Source organism: Simochromis diagramma, unplaced genomic scaffold (assembly GCF_900408965.1).
Source record: "Simochromis diagramma unplaced genomic scaffold, fSimDia1.1 OVJJ01000603.1, whole genome shotgun sequence".
Taxonomy (NCBI): domain Eukaryota; kingdom Metazoa; phylum Chordata; class Actinopteri; order Cichliformes; family Cichlidae; genus Simochromis; species Simochromis diagramma.
The window spans coordinates 772,595-797,594 of NW_024387414.1; the positions used below are offsets into that span (position 1 = coordinate 772,595).

General features: G+C 48.2%; 1 protein-coding gene across 7 annotated transcripts in view; it reads right to left on the minus strand.

The window, feature by feature from the left end:
* The window catches only part of znf536 (zinc finger protein 536), a 167,881-nt gene that overhangs the window by 76,703 nt on the left and 66,178 nt on the right, over positions 1–25,000 (minus strand). For all 7 annotated transcript variants that reach the window (XM_040012046.1, XM_040012047.1, XM_040012048.1 and 4 more), the window contains one exon: positions 8,701–8,800. The gene's annotated coding sequence lies outside the window, so the exon portion shown is untranslated. The remainder of the gene's footprint in view (positions 1–8,700; positions 8,801–25,000) is intronic.

The window sequence follows — 25,000 nt, forward strand, 5'->3', positions numbered from 1 at the left end:
GCACGTCGGGCTTTTGTGGAAATTTGGAGGGGGGCCGTTTCCCTCCGTCTGCGCACGGGGAAGAAGCCGGGCGGCCCGCAGAGACGAGGGGACCCGCAGGTGAAAGCGAGTTCCCCGTCAGGCCGCTGCCCTCAAACTGCTCTGTGACAGACAGGAGGAGGTGGGGGCTGCACGCTCGGGTGGGGGGGGTTTGAGTGACAGTGAGCGAGCAAGAAGCACAATGGCCGCTGTGACGGGCCGCCATGCCGCGTTTTACCAGCTGAATAAAGTAAAACTCTACAGGTTTCCAATACGTTCGATAAGCCGCTCTTACTCAGGGACAGTTCACAAACATCACTACTTGTTGTCTTTGATTCAGTCTCTGTTTTATGGACGTGCTGCTTCAGCTCCTCGCCGGGCGTGACGACTGTGCAGGCTGCTGCGAACGCGTTTAAACACAAAACATCAGCCTCCACCTTCCAGCAGGGAAACTACCTGTGCCAGTTTCAGTGTGACCTGTCGACGATCGGCCTTCAAACAGCTGGAAGCCACAGCTGTGTGCCACGGATGGTGTTCATAAACAATGTCTTTTTAATAAGAGTTTTTCCTTTATACACATAAACAAAAACAGAAGATTACAGGTGATCTGTACTACCTCCTGGCGTGCCGAGGATCTTTTAAAACGTGCCGTTCTGTATCCGTAATATTATTTTGTAGATTATTTTAGGACATTTTTAGGTTTGTGTGATTATGTATTTGGTGTAAATTATCTGATTTACGAGCTGTGGAGTTTTATACATTATTATATTTATACTTTCTTTAAAATGTTCCAGATCACAGTAATAAAGTGCAGATGTATTTACAGTAATACAGTAAAAACAAAGCAGTCCTTTGTAAATTTACAGTGGAAATTTTTACAGTGCACAGCGGGGGCCCAATCACCGGCGCGAGCGGCTCGGAGACTCAAAGTCAAGTGGATCCATTGTGTCTCCGATAGTTTCACTTAACACTAGCTAGGTGAAATCAATGGGAAGTACAGGAGGAAATGAAGGAGGCTGTTAAGACGGCTTCTTTCATATAGTGCTTCTGTCTGGGAGCGTGAAGGGCTTTGATTTCTGTTTACTTTGTAGTCGGGATATCGCAAGAAATTATCCCTCCCCTTAAGAGTCCCTGATCATCCAATAGGTGGAAATAAAGCAGACTTGTTACACGCTCCCTCTCCCCCCCCTCCTGTCGTCTTTATTGTGGTGATCAGTCGAACGCTCGCCTAACACGAGCCGTCTCTGGTTTCCACCTCCCGGGTTTTTCTACTCTGCTGCCACTGCTGATGTAGCGGAGGTTATGGTGTTAAACACGGAGCTGCTAAACGTTCCCCAAGGTAATAACAGTCGGTGTATGTACGGCGCCGTGCTCGCTCTACGGCAGCGGGAACTTTGTGCCAACTGTGGAAACGCAGAGAGGGAAGAAGTGACGGGTTCAAAGCAGCTTTTAGTCGCGTCGTCTGTTTAATTATACCTGCGATTCATATTTTTAAAACACACCTGTGAGTCAGCTGTCAGAGCGTTTGTAACGCCGGAGGAAGATCGGGGAGGTCGATCCGGCTCGGGAACAGCGTTAACGTGGATCTGAGCACGCACCCACACCTGCCTTATGTCACCTCCTCCAGCTCGTGCTCCATGATCATCCCTCTGACCGGAGAGCGAGGAGATGAAAACGGATTCAGAGCCGATGGCTGTAAAGCAGGACTGTTCAACATTTTATACATGACCTCTCCTGTTCGTCATGTGACCACAGTGTAGATTGTTTTTATCTGGATGCTAGCCTTTTATTTCTTGGGATTGCGTTTACGCTTCAAAAATCATAAAAGCTGCATTAGCATGATTCCACTGAGCACAGCTTGTAATTATCGTAAACTTTACTTCTGTACAAAGATGATTTTCTGCACTGATTCAGAAACCTTTGGAGATCCTGTCGGCTCCTGTGAGGGAAGCACAGAGATGCTAACTGCGTCGTCCCAGCAGGTCTGTCTATGGGGTGGAGTTACAGCATTTTGACCTCCTCAGATTCCATCTAACAATCACCATAAAACCATAAAGCGTGCTGAAAACGACTCGGCGTCCTTTTGTGGGCTTTAGAGAAGCGTGGCTGAAACGTGCCTCTGCGAGCATCCAGAGGAGGATGACAATGATAATGAGATTATTTATCTTCAGATTTCTCCGAGTAGTTTCTGCAAAACGTTACATTATTCCACTCTTCCTTCCTCCTCTTCCTCACCCTCCATGAGAAATGTGACTTGCTTAATAATGTGGAACAACCTCTTTAAGTAGGTTTCCTTTCAATTAAGATCATCCACCAAACTAATTAACAGCCCTGTCTCAGAGAGAAAGCAGCTATATGAAGACATATGAGAAATAAAAGAAGCACAAACTCAAATCTGAGCAGGCAGCTGACGGTACACGCCTGCTGGAGTGTAATGGACGGTGTGTTGTGTAGTAAATGTCGGGCGCGGGGCTTCAGATTCATCAGCTCGCTGAAATGACTCGACTAATCGATCTTGTTGGTGACTATTGGGTCTCTGAGCTGCTTAAGTGGATGATGGGTTGGCTGAGTATCTTTCACATCGCCTCTGAAACACTGGCTGCTGACAGTCTGTGTTAGGAGGTCGGAGGGCTGAGAGCGAGCTTTGTCCCTGTTTGGACCTTTTCTCATTCACACAGTCAGCAGTAGAAAACGACCGAGTGTGGGGTTAAAATAAGCACACTGAGCTGAGACAGACGTGCTCATCTGCCTTCTGATCAGAGCAAAGGTTTAAAAATGAAAACGGTAGAATAAAGAAGCACCAAATTCACATGAATCCAATCCCACATTTTCTGTAGGAACCCAAATCCAGGCCATGTCTAAGATTTCACAACGATTAGCAGGGAAGGATGAGCAGGGATATAGAGATGTACCAGAGCAGCATTAGCCATTAATCACCAAAGGTGGAGCAGCAGGGAGAGAGGGAGCCTTAAACACTGTCCTAGCATGACCCGGCCTGGGGCCGTGTGGTCCTCCAGGGGTCCGTCCGCCTGTCGACACTCGGCACACACAGAACATGTGCTCCGTACCAGCTCATCGTCAAAATCGTTTCTGATATTTATGATGGAGCAGAGCACAGAGTTTACATTTCTGACAGCTGGCGTTTAACTTCCTAATACTGCATAATGCTACCCCTCTGCTTCTTCTACAGTGTTCATTTTGGTTCACTCTGCTTCTTTGTTCTGCACATCTCATCTTTTACCTGTAGTTTCAAATCTGGTTTCAGTATCTGTGGCTTACATGGGTCCCAGACGGAAAGAAGTAAAACATGAAGGTTTTCACAGATCACCTGTTTGGAATAATCAAAATCAACAACACAAACTACAAAACAGATGACAAAGCTTCATCCTTGTGTTCTCACCTCAACCCTCATGTCCTTAGCTGAAGTCAGGGCTCTAGCACACCAATATCACTGATATTGTTGCAATTAATTATTGTCAGCAAATCAGACATCCAAGTCTCCGGACAGCTAACAACGAGCCGGCTACACAACAGAGCCTAACGTTATGTCAGCTAATGTTAGGCTCAGGAGTCCAAACTTTCCAGCTGAAAAACTGTTTGATTACCTTCTCACATCATATCAAAACTTATTCACTAAGAGTCCAACACTTCAAAGACTGTTTCACTTATGCCAGCTAACAGCACCTAACAGAGGCTAACAGTAGATAACAGTAACTAACAGCACCTAACAAAGGCTAACAGTAGCTAACAGCACATAACAGAGGCTAACAGCACATAACAGAGGCTAACAGCCCCTAACAGAGGCTAACAGTAGCTAACAGCACATAACAGAGGCTAACAGCCCCAAACAGAGGCTAACCATAGCTAACAGAGGCTAACAGCACATAACAGAGGCTAACAGCCCCTAACAGAGGCTAACAGTAGCCAACAGAGGCTAACAGCCCCAAACAGAGGCTAACCATAGCTAACAGAGGCTAACAGTAACCAACAGAGGCTAACAGCCCCTAACAGAGCCCAACAGTAGCTAACAGAGGCCATCAGTAGCTAATGGGGGTTAACAGCAGTTCTTACGGACAGTAAAGTTCAGGATATCATCAACACTTCAGTATGGAGGTACATCTGGTAACCACTATTTCTCTTTTGCTCTTTTAGCAGGGTGTTTCCCTGCAGCTGATTTGTAGTCACGATCTTTATGAACTTCAGCAACTGTTCACGTCACAAAAAAAGCTATCATTAGCTAATGTAAAATTCTAGTTAATGCTATTATCTTTCTGAAATGGGTGTTTTTCTCTAGGTGCTCTGGGCTGATCAGAACACATGCTGGGTTCATGCTGTCCATGACATTTGTGCAGGACTAAAACCAATAATCACATGACTAAAAGTAAAAATACCAAACTATTCTTCAGAAACTGTGAGTGTGGCTGTGAGAGGAGGGTGCAGGGTCAGTCTCAGCCTGTCTGAGCAGATAAAAGTGGTTTTGCTCTTGTTTCCATGTGTGTGTGAGTGTGTGTGTAGCCTCATCTCACACACACAGATCACCGTGTTGGGAGGCAAAGTGAAACAGGGTGACCATAAAACCAAAATGGCCTTCACTTAGTGTTCCTGCACCCCCTCCCTCAGCCCGCTGCCTGCACCCATTCCTCTTTTTCTTTAATTTTTTTTATTTTTTTATTCTGTACTATGAATAAATTTACTCTGTCCCGGACATGAAAATGTCAAATACCTAAAATACACCTAGGCTAAATAGCATATTAATTTTTAATGCCTGCTCATCCTATGCTGCTATTCTCATATCAGGCCTGTCTGCCAACAGCTGTTGCTGGCTCTGTAGCTGGGAATTTATCATCCATCTAGCTAAAGGAGGGGACAGAGGGAGAGAATAAAAAAAGAGATGGGAGACATTGTTCGGGAGGCGAGGGGAGGGGGGAGGGACAGCTCTGTGTTTTCATGGATCCCTACCTGCATTTATATCACCCGCACCTCACAACTTTCTTCCTCTGATATATGAGTGGGATTCAATTACACTAATGCCAAACATAAATTGTTGGAGATTCGCTGCTTTTCCGCCTTTGCCGTGTGAGAAATAAGGAGCCGAGTGGTGACATTGACGCTGGAGGTAGTGACATTGGGGAGAGCGGCAGAGGGAGACGAGATGCACTGAAGCAATGTGCCAGTGTGGGTGTTGAATGCCACCCATGTGCGTTTTTAGGTGGCATGTGGTGGATGATTATCATAGATTATCACAATCCAGATTGTTACAAGTTCTGTCTGCGCACATAGCAGCAGTGTACTGTAGCTGTGTGACTATGTGTGTGTGTGTGTGTGTGTGTGTGTGTGTGTGTGTGTATGTGTGTGTGTGTGTTTTGGTTTAAGACTCGGGGCCTTTGGGGATAAGACTATGGTGAGTGAATGACGAACAGTTGGAATGTGTGTGTGTGTCTTGTTCTTTTATCCTGACAGTGGGAGAAGTAAATACCGTACAGGAAGTGGAAAAGCTCCACGCTCAGGACATTTTGCTGCTGGCACACACATGCTACACTTGGCAGAGCAGCTCAGGTGTCTGCACAGGTATATCAGGTGTTTGAGCTTTTTCTTCATCTTTACTTTGGAACCTAACCAGCGAGCGAGGTGGTCGTCATGTTAGTCAGCTGCCTCTCCTGAGAGCCTCTCGCTCATCTTTAAGAATTCACTTTTATTTTCATAATTGCATACAAGCGCTCGCTGATACAGCAGCACAGGTCATATCTACTGACATGTGTCAAAAGTAAAGATTTGAGACGTTTTAAAGGTTTCCCTGCATTATTAATTATCATTCTTATCAAACGTGATTAGAAAAATTATTGTTAAAAACCCTGTGGGGTGTTGGCTTCCACTGTCTCAGACTACAGTGCAGCAGTCAGTGAGAGCAGCTCCCCCTGACCGAGGGCTGGTTTATCCATCCGTCTGTCTGTGTCTGTCTCTCTGTCTGTCTGTCTGTGTCTGTCTCTCTGTCTGTCTGTTGTCTGTCTCTCTGTCTGTCTGTCTCTCTGTCTGTCTGTTGTCTGTCTGTCTGTCTGTCTGTTGTCTGTCTGTCTGTTGTCTGTCTCTCTGTCTGTCTGTCTGTGTCTGTCTCTCTGTCTGTCTGTCTGTCTGTCTGTTGTCTGTCTGTCTGTCTGTCTGTCTGTCTGTCTGTCTGTCTGTCTCTCTGTCTGTCTGTTGTCTGTCTGTCTGTTGTCTGTCTCTCTGTCTGTCTGTTGTCTGTCTGTCTGTTGTCTGTCTCTCTCTCTGTCTGTCTGTCTGTTGTCTGTCTCTCTGTCTGTCTGTTGTCTGTCTGTCTGTTGTCTGTCTCTCTGTCTGTCTGTCTCTCTGTCTGTCTGTCTCTCTATCTGTCTGTTGTCTGTCTGTTGTCTGTCTCTCTGTCTGTCTGTTGTCTGTCTCTCTGTCTGTCCGTTGTCTGTCTGTCTGTCTGTCTGTCTGTCTGTCTGTTGTCTGTCTGTCTCTCTGTCTGTCTGTTGTCTGTCTGTTGTCTCTGTTGTCTGTCTGTCTGTTGTCTGTCTGTCTCTGTTGTCTGTCTGTCTGTCTGGTGTCTGTCTGTCTGTTGTCTGTCTGTTGTCTGTCTGTCTGTTGTCTGTCTGTCTCTGTTGTCTGTCTGTCTCTGTTGTCTGTCTGTCTCTGTTGTCTGTCTGTCTGTTGTCTGTCTGTCTGTTATCTGTATGTTGTCTGTCTGTCTGTTGTCTGTCTGTCTCTGTTCTCTGTCTGTCTCTGTTGTCTGTCTGTCTGTTGTCTGTTTGTCTCTGTTGTCTGTCTGTCTGTTGTCTGTCTGTTGTCTTTCTTTTGTCTGTCTGTTGTCTGTCTGTCTGTCTCTGTTGTCTGTCTGTCTGTTTGTCTCTGTTGTCTGTCTGTTGTCTGTTTGTCTCTGTTGTCTGTCTGTCTGTCTGTTGTCTGTCTGTTGTCTGTTTGTCTCTGTTGTCTGTCTGTTGTCTGTCTGTTTGTCTCTGTTGTCTGTCTGTTGTCTGTCTGTCTGTTGTCTGTCTGTTTTCTGTTTGTCTCTGTTGTCTGTCTGTTGTCTGTTTGTCTCTCTTGTCTGTATGTCTGTCTGTTGTCTGTCTGTTGTCTGTCTGTTTGTCTCTGTTGTCTGTCTGTTGTCTGTCTGTTGTCTGTCTGTCTGTTGTCTGTCTGTTTTCTGTTTGTCTCTGTTGTCTGTCTGTTGTCTGTTTGTCTCTGTTGTCTGTCTGTTGTCTGTCTGTTGTCTGTTTGTCTCTGTTGTCTGTCTGTTGTCTGTTTGTGTCTGTTGTCTGTTTGTGTCTGTTGTCTGTCTGTTGTCTGTCTGTTGTCTGTTTGTCTCTGTTGTCTGTCTGTTGTATGTTTGTCTCTGTTGTCTGTCTGTCTGTTGTCTGTCTGTTGTCTGCCTGTTGTCTGTTTGTGTCTGTTGTCTGTCTGTTGTCTGTTTGTCTCTGTTGTCTGTCTGTCTGTTGTCTGTCTGTTGTCTGTCTGTTGTCTGTCTGTTGTCTGCCTGTTGTCTGTTTGTCTCTGTTGTCTGTGTGTTGTCTGTTTGTCTCTGTTGTCTGTCTGTCTGTTGTCTGTCTGTTTGTCTCTGTTGTCTGTCTGTTGTCTGTCTGTTGTCTGTCTGTCCTTTGTCTCTGTTGTCTGTCTGTTGTCTGTCTGTTGTCTGTTTGTCTCTGTTGTCTGTCTGTTGTCTGTCTGTCTGTCTGTTGTCTGTCTGTTGTCTGTTTGTCTCTGTTGTCTGTCTGTTGTCTGTCTGTTGTCTGTTTGTCTCTGTTGTCTGTCTGTTGTCTGTCTGTTGTCTGTTTGTGTCTGTTGTCTGTCTGTTGTCTGTCTGTTGTCTGTTTGTCTCTGTTGTCTGTCTGTCTGTCTCTTGTCTGTCTCTTGTCTGTCTGTCTGTTGTCTTTCTGTTGTCTTTCTTTTGTCTATCTGTCTGTCTGTCTGTCTGTCTGTCTGTTGTCTGTCTGTCTGTTGTCTGTCTGTCTGTTGTCTGTTTTCTGTCTGTTGTCTTTCTTTTGTCTATCTGTCTGCTGTCTGTCTGTCTGTTGTGTGTTTGTTGTCTGTCTGTTTGTCTCTGTTGTCTGTCTGTTGTCTGTTTGTCTCTGTTGTCTGTCTGTTGTCTGTCTGTCTGTCTGTTGTCTGTCTGTTGTCTGTTTGTCTCTGTTGTCTGTCTGTTGTCTGTCTGTCTGTTGTCTGTTTGTCTCTGTTGTCTGTCTGTCTGTCTCTTGTCTGTCTCTTGTCTGTCTGTCTGTCTGTCTGTTGTGTCTTTGTTTTCTGTCTGTTGTCTGTCTGTCTGTTGTCTGTCTGTCTGTCTGTATGTTTTCTGTCTGTCTGTCTGTTGTCTGTCTGTTGTCTGTCTGTTGTCTGTCTGTTGTCTGTCTGTCTGTTGTCTGTCTGTCTGTATGTTTTCTGTCTGTCTGTCTGTTGTGTCTTTGTTTTCTGTCTGTTGTCTGTCTGTCTGTTGTCTGTCTGTCTGTATGTTTTCTGTCTGTCTGTCTGTTGTCTGTCTGTTGTCTGTCTGTTGTCTGTCTGTCTGTTGTCTGTCTGTCTGTTGTCTGTCTCCTGTCTTGCTGCTGACCCTGACTCCAGCAGGTAGACTCTGGGTGTACAGGTGGAGGGATTCACTCGTGCAGCAGTCATGTTATTGAACCATGCGCGCGTACTTCCGTGACGGCAGAGCGTGACTGTGTGTGAACTCACCTTAATACACCACCTGCATACTGGTGTGCAACCTGTCTGTTAGGATGAAGAGGCCTCTGGCTGCCACTCCTCACTGACTACTGCTCACTGCGATGGCCACCTGCAGGGAGAAACAGAGGAGGTGATAATGAAATATAGACCTGAGGGATGAGAAGGAGCGCTGACAGCGATGGGGAGGAGGGGTCGATGTCAAGATGGAAATCTAACAAATTCAGTAAGCGCTGCTTCAGAGGTCAAGGGAACGCAGCAGAAAAAGGTTAAAGATGAAATCAAAGCTGGGGCGCTGCGGTGCCCGGAGGCGCAGCTGAAAATCTATCCCTCCAAGGCAAGGCCACCGCTGACGCGAGGCAGACAAGAAGCTAAATACTGCACGCCACTCGGGGATCTTTCATTTTCAACCGATCAATAAGGGCTTATATTTATCAGGGCCTCGGAGCAGCTGCCACGTCTGACAACCTCCACTTCATTTCTGCACTCCTTTTTTCCTGCAGCTCCTCCTCTTCTCCTCCTCCTCCTCCTCACCCTCACACGCTAAATTGAGACCCATCGACCATGAAAAGGGGCAGAGACCCTGGATTGCCATTAACCCCCCTTGTGTCACTAGGCTGCCTAACACACACACACACACACACACACATGCCCTGGAGATACAATCGTGCTCTGCCTCCCCCATCTTTGAAGAAACATGCCTTATCATTATGGCCTTGGCAGAGACACCAGCACCAGTGTCTTTTGTTTCTCAAGCTGCCCATGCCACCCAAACACACACACACACACACACACACACACACACACACACACACACACACACACACACACACACACACACACACTCACACACCCCTCTCACTTTTCATTTCTCTACATCTGTTTTTCCCCCAAATTTACTTCAAATAAGAGCAAACGCCGGCTCTGGAACGCCTCCTATAAATCCGAGGAGCGTTACGAAGACGGGGTTTAGGGGTCTGAGTTAAAATAACTGGCTGTCTAATCATCTGCACAACAATATTTGCTGTGAGGCATTCTAAATAGATTATCGCTAGTCCATCTGTGTCATCATTGATTTATAAGGCATTAAGCTGCTCGGGGAAGAGATAGGGCCTCGCCTTCTCTGCTGTTAAAGGCGCTTCTTGTCAAAATCAGGGGCATGGCAACGGAACAACCGTGGCACCCGTCTAACCTCCCCTTTAATCGCGAGGCGAGAGGAAGTGAAAATAGGACGGGCGTATCTGTGTTTTTTCTTTTTTCTCCAAAAAGGGAAGTATGAATCCAAATTTTCAGCATCTCTTTTTGTTTGGCGATACAAAGAGACGGGAGGAGGGGAGGAAGTAGAGGGGGAAAGGAGAGAGAAACAAACACACACACACACAGAAAGAAAAAAAAACAAGGGACATCATTAACATATGAATGCTATATGCAAATGGTAGGGAGAGAGCAGATGTTGTTGCATTTAATTGACCTATATGTGAATTGTATCCAAACCTTTCAGTGTGTTTCTGGGCCCGCCGAGTACAGTTTTACTGGCTTTCGAGCACTCTGCAGACGAGCTGCGATTTTATCAGCGTTTAAACATCAAGAGGAAGACGACTGAACAGAAACCAAGGAAAACAACTTCTTCTTCTGCTGTGTGTTTTGTGTCCCTAACAGGTGGGTGAGGGCAGAGACCGACTCCGTTTGAAGAGGCTCTGCAGACATCAGGGATTCCTTCCAGACTACCGAGTAGCCTCAGCTCAATAAGAGTCTGACCGACACACAACAAAAACTATTGATGTGATTCAAAAATCATATCATGATGACATCACAGAGCTCAGACCTGAGAGGTCAAATCTACAAATGTGTTTTTGATCGGGAGGTAAAATTAAAGAAACCGAACGTTTCAGCCACAGAGAGTCTCGTTTATTTATCGTTTATTCTTAAAGCTGTTCACAGGAAAATGTTTCTGTTCACCAACAAGCACACCGTTCTTCATCGCCATCGTCTTCATCACTCACTTTGTGCATTTGCAGCTGCAAACATCAATCTGACCAACCCCCCCCCCTCAACACACACACGGTTATAGACTAAATAGACTAAAGCAGGCAACAGTAGATAAAACAGTGTAAATCTGACACTGGAGCTTTATGGCTGTGGGAAGCAGACCCTCTATTGACTTTCCTCCACTGAGAGCCATAAAAACATTAATCATATTTTCCAGGAGTGGACTTACAGATATGTGCACACACGTTTACTGAAAGCTGCGTTTTTATGCTTCGTACTGTGAGGAGATGTTCCCGGGTAAGACCTGCTGTTTGCTGCATCATGCACAGCTTCGTTACTGTAATATTACAGATGCTGTATGCAGAATTACACACAGTGTAAATACCCAGTATGGCTGCTGCCGAACACACCACTGCGAGGCTCGTCTTTCTAAACTCTGCCTCGGAGCAGCTACATGATAGAATATATATATGATGATATTATACGCAGTGATACTTCCCTCCCACTGCGCTGGTGTCACATTTAATACCCACCAGCTTCTAAACCCAAACCTCTAAAGGCTGGATGGCTTTGGGAGACGTGACAGAGGGCATCGGTTCACGGTGGATTCAGTTATTTAGACAAACAATTAAATAAGAGACATCTTTTTTTTCCACTATTGAAATTTGTTTCTTTTTTTACAACATTCCCACAGAAAAGAGACATTTTCCATGAATTGAGGGAAACTTTGTGTTTTATAATTGCAGCACAGTCTGAGCCGGCACAATGTTTTCTGTAATTTTGCACTTTTATTTCTTACAGTTTAAATCAAAGATGGTTTCCTTACTTTACTTTAAACCTCGTTACACTGGCAGGAGGGGCTTTCACCGGTCCGGCCCACCTAAGACCAAAGTGGGCCATATGTGGCCCACGATGTCTCAGATCAAGCCTGTCCTCGCAGGACGCTCACGCTGGCTTCCTGTCTGCAGCAATGAACGCCATCAAACAGGTCGGCCACGCTTCTATTCGTGGCGAGAAGTTTCACTGGTTACTAGCACGTTTGGCTGCGCTGGCTATAGATGGGAGCTGAGTGAAAGAAATGACCAAGGAGCCCGTTCTGCCCTGTGACGGGGATCAGACCACCGAGGCCTCTGCCTGCATGAATTACCAGCAGAGGCTCAGCGGTATCCAGTGACGAGCCAGCGTGTAACCTGCCAAGGCCCGCGGAGAAAGCCGACACATGTTCAGCCTCTCGGAGCTGCTCAAACTTGATTTCCTGCTGCAGGTGGAAACTCGAGCAGAGCGAGGAGGTGAGGGAGAGTCACGCCTTCCACACGGAGACGTCTGCCTGGGCGAGCCATGAAAAACACACATGCTATTTTCATCTGCGGCCTCCACCTTTCTTTTATTTTTCTATTTCCCTGCTCCTGCCTCCCTTTCTTCCCCTCTTGCACCAGCAGCCCCTCCCACTCTCCAAGCACACACACACAAATTCTTTGGAATGTCATTAAATTGCATTAAATAGCCTTTTGTCCAGGGGCAAGGACCACCCGATATATGATAATACATTAAGGCCCCAGTGCAGCAGCCACTGAGCCGAGACCATCTTAAGAACATGCACGTTGTGTGTGTGCGCGCGTGTGTGTGCGTGCCATGCTAAAGAGCGGACGGCAGCGTGTGGAGGAGAAAAAAGGTGGAGCAGGGAGGATGGAGGGAGAGGAGGTGGCTGGCTGCGCATGTGGCTCTCTAACAACTGTGACACATACTAATAGAAACATACCTAATAAATTACAAGCTTTCAGAGGCTGGCAAGCTGACATTTTCTCTGTGCGCGGGACAATTTCATATCTGCGGCGCAAAGTCGAGAGCCCGCTGGACCAAATTGCATCACACAGAGATGCCAGAGGATTAGCATAAAAATTAACACTTAAATTTCAGCTTATTGTCAAGCCGACTCCTGCACCGGCTGCCTCACAACAATCAATTCCTCTTAGAAATCTGATTAGATTCCATGACGCTTATTATCCCAGTCATGTCTGCATGGCCCACTTACTACACCGCTGGCATAGCAGAGCACGGCTGCCACCAGTGCCCGCACCATTTGTTTAAATGGAGTTAATTAGAGAATAAATCTAAAGGTGTGGCATTTCTTTGACACGCGATGCTTCATTCTCTGTCTGCTCGCCCGTTTCACGTCTTCGGTCGGTCCGCCCAAACTCCTCCAGTTCCTCGGCACGGCGGATGGTCAAACAGGAAGTGCGAGCGGTTATTGTTCACCGTTTCCCTCCCTTTCTAAAGAAGAATGAGCTCAGAATGGACGTATTTACATTACAATCTCGCTGATTTGCCTTATTTATAAATGCCACCGTGGTTTTCTCATCATTTCCACCCCCCACACCCCCCGACTCCACTCCACTCCAAATGAACTTCACATTTTTTTAATGTTTACAGCAGCGGAGGAAATTTTTTTTAAAAAAATTCTCATCTCATGAAGCTGTCGCAATGAAATATTTGTCAATATCCCTTTCTGTTGAAGCACATTGCACAAGTATGCACTAAAAGCAGCGCGCACATTGGGTGGCTTTGCAAAGACTCTTGATTGTTTAGACAAATGGCATTTCATCGCATCCAGATGTCTTTAAGCTGTGCTCAACCGCCATCGCTGCTCCGCGAGGCGCAGGCTGGATGTATACAAACATCTCCTCATAACTGCATTCCTCATCTGGGCCTGCGAGCGTCACGGCCTCGTCACCGGGCGCAGCTAGCATTTCATATTTCTGGTTTTTAAGGCCGTCTTCACTCAGGCCAGAGACGGAGGGGAGCGGGGTGCGCCCCGGCCGGGTCGGGCCTTATAACACGACGGCGCTACAAAGGGCCCGAATAAAGACGCCCACAGGGCTGAGAGAGGGAGCGAGGGGAGAGGGAGAAGGAACAAATCGTCTGATGTTCTAAGTGGATAACAACAGCTCCTGCTATGCAGCGGCGGAGGCGCAGAATAATTTAAACCAGCTCCCCGGCCGCCCCCCCTCCTCTCCTGGCCACCGCTCTATTCTTATGTTAACACGGCTAAAGCGGAGTGGGCCACCCAGCAGCACGGAGCAGAAACTTACGTCCACACTTGAGGAAAAATAATCTCGCTGGCTCTCTGCGAGCACTGAAACTTCCACACGGAGCCGCGGCGCTCCGGACGGGAAGGCCGAGCACGCCCGTGCATTGAGAGCGTATTGCTTTCCAGGCCTGGAAGAATAATAAACGCGCCGCTTAACTCGGCTGTTTTGCCTCTCGGTTAATGCCAGGCGGCGGCGGCGGGGAGCGAGCTGGGGGGGTTCGTAAGTCTGTAAATGCAGAATAAACACGCTCTCTTTGTTGATCGTGGAGCTGCGTTGTGCTTTTTCTTTCTCGTCTTTGTCTGACGAGCTCGCTCCCTCCTCGAGCCGCCGTCGTGTTTGGTCTCCAAACAGCACATGTGAGGTGCACACCTCGCTGATATTTTATAGGTTCAAATCCCCGGGAATGGGAGGGGGGGGGGGCTCATATTTTATACCGGCGGTTTATTTTAACGGGGGCTTGTAATTAACGCAGCATGTCCTCTATCTCCCAGTCATCTATGCCAAGGCCTTTATTTAAACAACTTTATTGTGAAATGTTTGCGTTCTCAGCGTTCGGCCGGGGCCCACACACAGAATATTATTTCATACTTCAAGGAGAGGGTAGGGGCTGGCGGAGGGGGGCTTGGAAGAGTTTACGCTCTGAGCAGTTATTGTTTTTGATTACAGCGAGACTCTTTTTAAAAAGGATCGGGCCCAGGGACCGAAGATGTGAGAAGCTGAGGGAGAACCTGTTTACAGAAGGAGTGTGCGAACCTGAAGCTGTGCTCGGGCCAAATGTACAATCTCAGCATGATTTATGGGAGTAAGATCAGAGTATTTATGTCCCAACGAGAGCACTTGTTTAATGCCACTGCTCGGGGGCTTCTTCCTGGAGAGCCTGTTTGTGTTCTTGTGGGGTTTAATGGAATCTGATGGGGAGATCGAGTGTTTACGTTTGGCCAAAATGACCCAGAGTTAGCACATCTACACATTTCTTACAGATCAGACCGGGAGATGCCGAGACCCGCGTGCGTCAGTATCGTAGGCCGTACAGAAAAAATGGCCGTCGTCACCGTGACATCACCGCATCGGTTAACTGGTGGCTCTCTTCCACAGGGCGTCTTTTGTCCCAGGGAGGCCTCGCTGCAGGAACGAGTAGCCCGAACGCCTTCGTTCCCCTCCAGACGCCCAGGGTGGAGCCGTTCGCTCCTCCACAGCTTTAAAAACACGCCTCTTACGTCTAAATTCGGCCCTCCGCTCTTTGGAAACGTGGGTTTTGGCCGCGCGGCTCGAGTCCGTGCTTACCTTCTCGTGCACGTTTTATTTAAAGTGTTGCTCTTAAAAAACAAACCTTAAAAGTGCATTAAGGCCCGTTCAGGTTCCATAATGGGTTTGAAAGTGAGAATGAAACCCATGTGATAACATACATTAAACACACAACAGTCTGGCTGAGCGTTAAAATATTTCTGATTCAATTCTTTGACCTTCATAAAACACTCACAGCAGATATTCTATTCATATCATCTAATAATAGAGCATCCATGCCTATAATACAATATCGTGCAGGCCTTGCAGTGCCAGTGCATTAGCATGCCTGCTGGCCAGCAGATCAGATGGATCACAGATTGCCTTGGGGATGCTAAGTTTAGTGTCTTCTGCTTTTAGCACGGCGAGGAGATTGACAGGAAAAACCTGCGAGAGAGAACGATTCACGACAAAGGTGGCGAGCGGGGAAAGCTGCTCGGCTGCTGCCTGCTGAGCCGCCGCCGAACACTCGGGCAAGCGGATTTCAAGAGAGAGTCGGAGCAACTGACGCTGTGGGCACCGCTGCGTGCGAAGACTTTGCACCGCGGCCGGCTCCACGCACACACTCGAGGACTGAAGGCTGAGAGACCCACTTCACTCGTCACACCTTGACCTTATTTCATCAGGCCAACGTGTGCTGCAACCACAATATTTAAAATAAAGTGCATGTGTGCAAACTGAGATGCAGTTTCTTTTTTCATTTTCACTCCAGTTTTTTTAAATCGGGCGTTTCCGGCTTCGGGCTCGGAGCGGTGGTTTCTTGGTCACAGACTGCAGAGGTTACTCGTGACTGTGTCATGACTTTGACTTTATTTGCATAAACAAGAAGAAAGATGGAGATGAAGAATGATCTGAGAACCTGTATCCTGCTGTCACGTGGAAAATATGTGCAGCTAAAGTGCTTCTGTTTCATGATCTTCCTCCCCCACCTCCTCCTGTCCTCCTCCCCCACACAGAGAGGAGAGCCTATAAGGGGATAAAGTGAGATGTAGACACTTCTTTAGCCCGGCGGAGGCCAAACAGATCGAAGGCGGCGAGCACCTGGCTGCTGTCCTCTGCCTCCTTTTCCTTACCACCTTTCCTTCTCCTCTTCACTTACACTCGTCGTCTTTGTTTCATTTCAAACGCGCACCTTTTTTGACCAAATCAAGCACTCGTCTGGCTGCGTGTGGATAAAAACAACCACAAAAGCTCACATAAATCCAGATTTTCTACCGCTGCGCTCTAAAACAAACAGCACAGAAGGAAAAGTGCTGCGCTGCAGAAAAATGATCTGTTTTTTAAAGTTGCGCTGCTTCACCGACTGTTTAAAGGCACAACTTGCACACAAACACGTTCCCGAGAGCTCTCGAGCCCCTCGAGCCCCTCGAGCCCCTCGAGCCGGGGCGGTGGCCGCTCGCCGGAGCTCCATCGATCCTACCTGGATCCGCCAAACTCTCCACCATGTCATTCAAACCCTTTCAATTTTTAATCACCAGCTCAGAACCTGCACTGTCTAACACACACAGAGTGGCTGGTACACAAGTACACACTCTTACCACCCACAGTACTTCAAACACTCTTTTCCCTCCACACACACACACACACACACACACACACACACACACACACACACACACACACACACACACACACACACACACTCTAAAGACAGATGCATGTAGGCAGGTTTCTGCAGACAATTCAAACACAGAGCCTGTTCTCCCAGTGCCAGCTGACAAATAACATTAAATCTATGTGCACACTGAGCCTGTGTGTGTGTGTGTGTGTGTGTGTGTGTGTGTGTGTGTGTGTGTGTGTGTGTGTGTGTGTGTGTGTGTGTGTGTGTGACATTAAGCCGTGTGTTATCACCTGGCCCCTGTCTTGTGCCCAGACTGTAGCCAGTTTTGACCTTGAGCGCCGCCATATTCATTACATCATTAAGTTACCTCTTCATTAACTTTTCATTGTTTATGGAGGAGGCTTTGGGAGGCAGGGTGGATGTGGGGTGAGGCGGGATGGACGGAGGGGGGTCTGATCCACAGCCCGGTTATCGGGGCCCTGCTCTTCCCTGACTTTGTGGCTGATTATTGGAGCAGGAAGAATGTGCAGCGCAGACCTCCGGTGATGAAGCCGACGACTGAAATTCCTGCTGCCTCTTTTTATTTATGTATTTTTCAGCAAACTGAGAAGATGCTGCTCTTCCACATTATCAGAGAAGCCCCAGCCACCTCCTCCAGCTCATCCGGGGGAACCCTGAGACCTTCCCGGCTCACCCAGAGATGTCTCATGTGTCCTGGTTCTGACTCGGGGTCTCCCCCCAGTGGGACATGCATCCTAGTCAGATGCCCAAACCACCCAAACTGCCTCCTTTCGATGAGGAGGTGCAGCGCCTCGACTCCGAGCCTTTCTGGATGACCGACCTCCTCTCGAGGGACAGAGTCTCAGACGCACCTGTGATTAACGCACTGTCGATCCGAGGTCATCATGTGTCAGGGTTACTGTCTTTTAATCCAAACTACCGTCTTCAGGAGGCGTTAGTGCTTAAACCTGGTAAGTCATGGTTGAGAACCATGGTGACAGGTAACACACCTGGGGCTCAGCAGGTAGAGCTGCTAAGCAGAAGCTTGGTGTTTCGATCCCCGGCTGCTCCAGCCTGCGTGCCAGACACCGAACTCTGGACGTGTTCATCGGAGCGTGAACGTGTGAACGAGGCGCGAAGCCCTTTGAGTAGAAAAGCGGTACGACTGACGGTGAGATCTGATCAGTCTGATACATGCGACTGGAGTAAGAACAGGCCCTCAGATATGAGCGGTCTCCACAGTGATTGTGTGCGATCTCGTACATCATCCATCCTGTATCTGAGCTCTGAGCATATTTGCGAGGGCTGGCCTCGTAGCCACCAGGCACTGTTGTGCTTCCACACCACTCGAGCTTTCTGTCATTAGCGATGCATCGCCCCGACAGCACACACAGATTGTGTTTAAAAAAAAAACTGTCCTTGCCAGCCGCCATCTACCATTGCAGGCCAATTATAAATGGCAACTCACTATACAGCACGCTCACACACTCCCCCCTCTCACTTCCTCTGTTTAGCAGTGGTGTCTGGCCAGACTCCACTGCTTCTCTTCAATGACGGGGCTCGATGTCCCCTCGTGTTACAAGCTGCTGAACGCTTGTTAGTTCGCACTTTTTCACAGAGAGCTGGGGGGGATTTACACCCAGAGCTTTTTCCAGATGTAAAGGAGGTGGGGCTCGGATTTCACCTGAGCCAAGCTCACGCCGACAATTCAAACGTAAACGCTGATGAAGTCCCACATTTAAGCATTTACTTAGTGTCACACTCCCAGGGTCATCTGCACCAAAGAACACACGGCCTTCAAGTCATCTAAAAGAAAAACACGCTCATATTTACTGTACATAAAACCAGTGAAACACTCTGGATATAAAGCGAGCTCTGAAGATCGTCCGCCAGTTACTGAGAAAATGAGGGAGGAGGGTTAAAAACTCTCTGCAGACATTTGAACTCAACTTTAAAGAGAGCGAGTTCTGCACAAAAGGCAGATTAGTGGAAAAAACAGGAAGCGCGCTTCACTCGGCGAGTCCGCGAGCTCTTCCTCCTGCAGCCTAAAAACATGGAGCAGCGACGCCACTGCTCTTCAGCCACAAATCTACAGTAGATCCTCGCCGTGTTCCTCTAGCAGGCTGACCGCCCCCTCCCTGGCGAACGACCCGCGGATGAAGTCGTTATTACGATCGTTAAACCGAAGAACCTCGGCACCTAATAAGGTCGCAGGTGTCGTCACCTTTAAACGAGCCGGCGCATCACACTAGCCTTTAACAAGTGTCACATTCACGACTGTTTTAACAATAAAAGCGGAGCCTCAGTTTCATTGTTTTCATTTGGGTTTTCATCCTTTTGAAAACACAGTCATGTTTTTGTGGACATTTATATCATGTTGAGTAAAAAATGTGTGAAAAGTTGATTTTGTTCCAAATAAAAGTAGCATTCATTCAGAGCACATGCATTCATGTCGTTACTGTAACCTTATCGTTCCCTATGAGCTGTAACACTTCATCTGCTGACATTGGAGGAGAGGTCAGAGGTCATACGTGATCTGATATTTCTTTCTATATGTTGACAACACGCAGGACACGTGTAAGAGCGACCAAACAGAAGCTGCTTGTTGGAGGAAAGAAGCCGGAAGCTGTTCTCCCATTGGCTCACTGGCTCATCCCTCCTCCCCGCCACGCTCTCTCTGTCTCACCTGTGTTCCAATCAAATTACCTGGAAACGGTGTCTTATAACCGGGTACCATCTCTGAGACTCTGTGACTTGCCACTGAAATTAAACAAACAGCTAAGAAGCGATTAGGAAACTTCCTCTGCGAGCCAGATGTTTGCGGTAAATGGCGGCGCAGCACCGGAGCGTGACGCAGAGGAAAACACGAGTCCTTGTTCTCTACTCCACCGGAGCCGCAGGTACGAAACGACTCGAATGCTGTTTCAGACTCTGACTATTAGAAAAGTGGAAGATTGCATCAGCAATGCGTGCGTGCATGCATACCACACACAGTCTCTGATGATTTTATCTTGCAGGTCTTGTTTTCCAGCAAAGTGAGCTGCACTTTTCAAAAAACTGTGTGCAAATACAGCAGGTCACTCGTTCTTCTTCTGGTTTATAGAGTCAGCAAATAAGTGGAAACCACAACTGAAAGGACAGATAAGCAAAAAAAAGTTCCTCTGTTTACTTTCATTTTCCCTCGCCTTTAAATTGTTTTTATCTCCTTCTGTTGTCTTCTACAAGATTACACTTATCTCTGTGTGCGAGACCTGGTTCGCTTACAGTCAGGGTTTACGTGATCTGAAACGACAGCTTATCGGCGGCAGCAATCGAACACACGCAAAGCTCTCATAATGATGATGAAAATATTACATCTCTCCATCGAATACAGGGAAAAGTCGAACACTGGGCCAACCTGACCGTAGAAAAGCTCTCACTAAATTTAGCAGCTCGTTGGAATTAAACCTTTTTAAATGAACTTTGGAAACTTGGAAAACCGAGTTTAATATTCAAAACAACTTGTTTTAATCATTTTATTCATTCAGGAGAAAATAAAGTGAAACCCTGTGAAGCACACGTCTGATCTCTGATCGCGGTTACAGTCTGAGGCTCTGTTTCTCTTACCTTTTGTAACGCGATATAATAATCGTAATAATCATTCTTTGACATTCTTATTTGAGTCTCGCATGGAGGCGAACCTGTGCGTTTACAGGTCAGCCTCCATCACCTGAACCCTCACCTGTCACACCTGTGACTGGAAGAACTAAACTGTGGACAGAAGCAGCGATATCTCCGAGCCAGCTCAGACGGTTGGAGAGAGCGGTCAGGGCGTGAGCAGCCCGGAGGAGACATCCTCCATCTCCTCTGAGAACACCTCAGCATCCTCTCCAGGAGGAACATCTGGAACACCCCGGTTCTGTCACCAACATCAAACCTAAAGTTCTGCTTTAAAGACACAGCGATCCCAACAAGAACCGACTGAGTTCAGGACTCTTCGTAAACGCTAAACGAATCACCGTAAAGTCGTTCACAGAGCTGTTCACAGAGGCGCTTCAGCAGAGATCTGAGCTGCGTCTGTCTGACAGCTAACATCCAACCTGTTCTCTTCTCCGTCACAGAGCCTGTCGTGTCTGCCTCAAAGCACTACTGTCAAGCTGACGTGTGATTAAGACACTTTAACCTCCTTCCTCGTGTAGCCTCATGGCTGTCTCCGCACAGTTCATGTTGAACATGTCTGGGCTGTTGGGATGTTGGGACTGGGATGTACGATTTATTCTCCGCTCTGCAGGTCCGTGTGAGAGTCGATTGGTCAATGGTCATTTTGCCTGTGATCAACAACCTGATCCAGAACAGCGATGAACCTTTTTGGTTTCAGGTTTTGGGTAAAAAGCAAAGTCTTTGATTTACCAGTCGATCCACGCCTCCACCCTCAGCTCTGGGTCGGGGCGGGGGCTCGGAGTCGAGCCGCTGCTGCTCCACATCAAAAGGAGGCGGTTGGGATGGTTCAGGTACATCCTACCAGGAGGAAGCCCTGTTGATGTCTCTTGGGTGATGGACGGACGGCTAGCGTTGGCGTGACAGAGGTGGATGTTGGGTTGGCGTGAGACGGAGGGAGATGATTCCCTGCGGCGACACGTGAAGGGAGCATCCGAAAGAAGAAGACGTTCTTTCCAGAGTCAGGAGGAAAAAAAAGCAGCTGTTTTTGGTGCTGCGCCCCTCGCTGACTACGACCGACAACTCACCGGGTTCACGAAGTGCTGGCGTGAGCAGGTGGGCGGGCCCAGCGATAGGAGGGAAAACCGCATCATTAGGTCAATAATCTCATTTTCTAACAGTTGCTTTGGAGTGAGATTGTCCTCCGATGGAAGCCGAACAGAAACGCGAGCGGATCTCGGCGTTGCTGTTGCCATACTGCACACGCTGCAGTCTGTCTTGGCTGCACGCTGATGTGTGTAACACGTGTGTTTGTGTGTCTTGTAAACCAGATTTTGATCTGAGTGAGACTTCCTGGGGAAACAAAGGTAAACTGAACTAAAGGAAATAAATAAAGCACTCTGGACGTGACCACGAGCTCCAAACGGGAGTCTGGCCGAACGCTTCAAAACCAACGGCCGAAACTGTCACATGACCGAGCGCGCTCTGTGTACTCTGCTGCGGGTTTCTAGTTTGGCGTGACGCACAGCAGGACGCTAAGCGACTGCACGAGCGTAAGCAGCTCCCCGCATTTCCAAACACGCGGTCGGCCGTTACTGCTGGAAATACAGCCGTGTGTAAAACGCAGAGGTGAGGGCTTGGATCAATAGCGCTCGAGCTAATGCTACGTACAGCGTGTCGTCATCAGACCACACACAGACCTCACACGTACCCGCAGCAATCAGCCCTCGCTATCTGACACGGAGGGGAAACGTGCGCGTGTGCACATGTGTGCGCGAGGCAGAGAAAGACCGCCGAGCCCCAGGGACAGCGTGTCACATAAGCTCCGTCACAAGGCTGCTTTATTGAGCCTGGCATGGGTCAGACCCCTGCTGTCATCTTCAAATATGCCTGCCACCTGCTCACACGACCACGCTCACACATCCGTATCTGTACACGCCACGTTCACGCACACACACAACTCGGCACACATGGCCCGGGAAGAATTCATCTGCGTTTCCTGGTAATTGCAACAAAAACACAGAATCTGGACGCGTCACGTTCGTTTCCCAAGACCCCGGAGTGGAGGGCTAATTTCAAACAGCCTCTCGCACTTCTGTCCTTTTTCCTCCGCCCGCCCTTCCTCATCCTCTCGTTTCAGGGGGGAAAAAGGCCGGCTTTCCTTTCTGCTATTTGCTCAAGAGAGGCAAAGTTCTTTATGTGCTTTCAGATTCCACACGTCGACAGGAGATACGCGCCCAGGCCGCCGTGCGGGGCCGGGCGACGCGGAGAGACTCACGTGAGCGCACGACCAATCAAGCCCGTTCTTCCTTAATAACTTCAGCGCACGTGTAACAAAAGTGGCAACTGGCACAGGCTGAACTCTTCATCACCGCAAAACGAGCCCACGTGTGTGACAGTGTGTGCGTCTAGTGCGGACACGCTCTTTTCCTCACAAACACGAGCGTGTGTGTGAATCTGTGTGTGTGTTCCCTGATGGAGATAAGTCTGAGTGGTTAGGAGGGAACAGATGTCAGCTGGTGTCGGCTGCCAGGAAGATTGAACAAAGCCAATCACGTTGCCTTCCTGTCCAAAACGCATGGCAGAGGGAGACCTGCATCTAACAACAATTTGCAGCATTAACTCTGAGCATGCCACCCCGCCTGCACACACGCACACACACACACACAGAGCAGCGTCATCCTGTTTGGATTAAATATGTTAAACAACTGGAGGAGACACAAAATACTGCGGGGGAAACAAACAAAATGGCGTCTGTAATATGATCTGCCCTCGCTGCTACAGTAGCTCAATCATTCATAAGCCTGTACAGCGAGAGGGCTGCACAATCACACAGCCTCTACCTGGTTCTCTTCCCGGCCAATCAGCCTCCAGGTCGGCAACGCCGCGAAGCACACAGGCGTGTTATCAGGACGAGTGTTTCGTGCAGGGGGATAAAAGTGCAAAAGCTAATTTGGGAGAGAGAAACACAGAGATCCTAATTCTTGAGAGGAGGGAGTGAGTCATGCAGAAAAGCATATTTAGTGTGTATCATAAACAATAGGAGAGCAGAGAGGCACTAACAAACCCACAGAGCACAGAGACAGACAAAGCCTGTAAAAATATCTAAACTGCCCGTAAATAAAGACACATGTCGGAGACGTCCGCCGAGAAACAGGCGCAGAGATGCGGGCTGCTTGGCGCTGACGTGGATCGCACCGGCACGCCGAGGCTCGTTTGGACTCACAAAGTCCAGAAAGCGACTCAAAAGTCCCGACTGCAGCTTCTCTGCAGAAACCACAATAAAAGAACCGCACACACGCACACTCAGAGACGTGTGTGTGTGTGGTAGTCACCATCTTAGCCTTGACTGACAGATCTTTAGAGGTTGTCTGTTACAAATCTGTTGACCTTTGACCTCCCTCCAGAGTTGTAAAAACCACTCTCGTCTCCCTTAAGACTCTAAACAGCCTGCCCGTGTGTGTGTGTGTGTGTTTGTATTTGTGTGTGTGCGCGGCTTGTGTGTGTGTGTGGTGTAACCCTGAGGTTAAAGAGCAATCTGCAGCCAATTAAGCGCTTCACTAGGAGGGCCCTGCTTCCATGAATGAGAGGAATGCTGCACGAGCTTAAAGAGAGGGACTTGACTGAGTGCTCTGAAAGCAGCGTGCGTGTGTGTGCGTGCGTGCGTGCGTGTGTGTGTGTGTGTGTGTGTGTGTGTGTGCGTGTGTGTGTGTGTGTGTGTGGTTTACAGTGCAGGTCTCTGTGCTGGTAACAATTAAGTGTCAGGGTGCTAATGTGAGGGTTTAAAAGTTCACCTCAGCCTGAAGCCGAAACCTCCCGAGAGCAGCCAGCATTTACTACAGTACACATATAGTAGTTCACTGTACAGACACAGCAGTAGAGTCTAAAGTAAACGTGACGTTTCCTTTAAGTACAAAAGAATTCCCGTTCCTGTGGAACGCTGAGTAACATCTGCACGTATTTTTAAAAGATGACGGCAGGATCGCTGGGAACGACGTGGATCCAGGAGAACCTCGGGAAGCTGCCGTGGATCACTCGAGGATGTAATTCTACAAGTTTGTTTGTGCTCTGTTAAAAACGTGGAAAATGAGCGAGAGCCTGCTTAATCTCACAAAAAGGCCGAGCGCAGCGGTTCGTTAGCAAAAGTCATAACAACTCAAAATAATTCATCATTTACAAACCGCTCTGACAGAGGTCCACAAACTAAATTATTAAATTATTATTATATTATTATTACATTTGAAAGTCAAACCAAAAAATCAACGAAAGACAACAAAACAAATACAATTTTAATTAAAAAGTTTAAAAAATATATCCTGCTAACTATCCATCCATCCATCCATCTTCTTCCGCTTTATCCGGGGCCGGGTCGCGGGGGCAGCAGCCTAAGCAGAGAAGCCCACCCCTCCCTCTCCCCAGCCACCTCCTCCAGCTTATCCGGGGGAGCACCAAGGCGTTCCCAGGCCAGCCGAGAGATATAATCTCTCCAGCGTGTCCTGGTCCTGCCCCGGGACCTCCTCCCGGTGGGACATGCCCGGAGCACCTCTCCCAGGAGGCATCCTTGTCAGATGCCCGAAGCTCCTCAGCTGGCTCCTTTCGATGTGGAGCAGCAGCGGCTCTACTCTGAGCTCCTCCCCCTCCTGAACTTCTCACCCTATCTCTAAGGGAGAGGCCAGCCGCCCTTCGGAGGAAGCTCATTTTCGCTGCTTGTATCCGCGATCTCGTTTTTTCTGTCACTACCCACAGCTCGTGA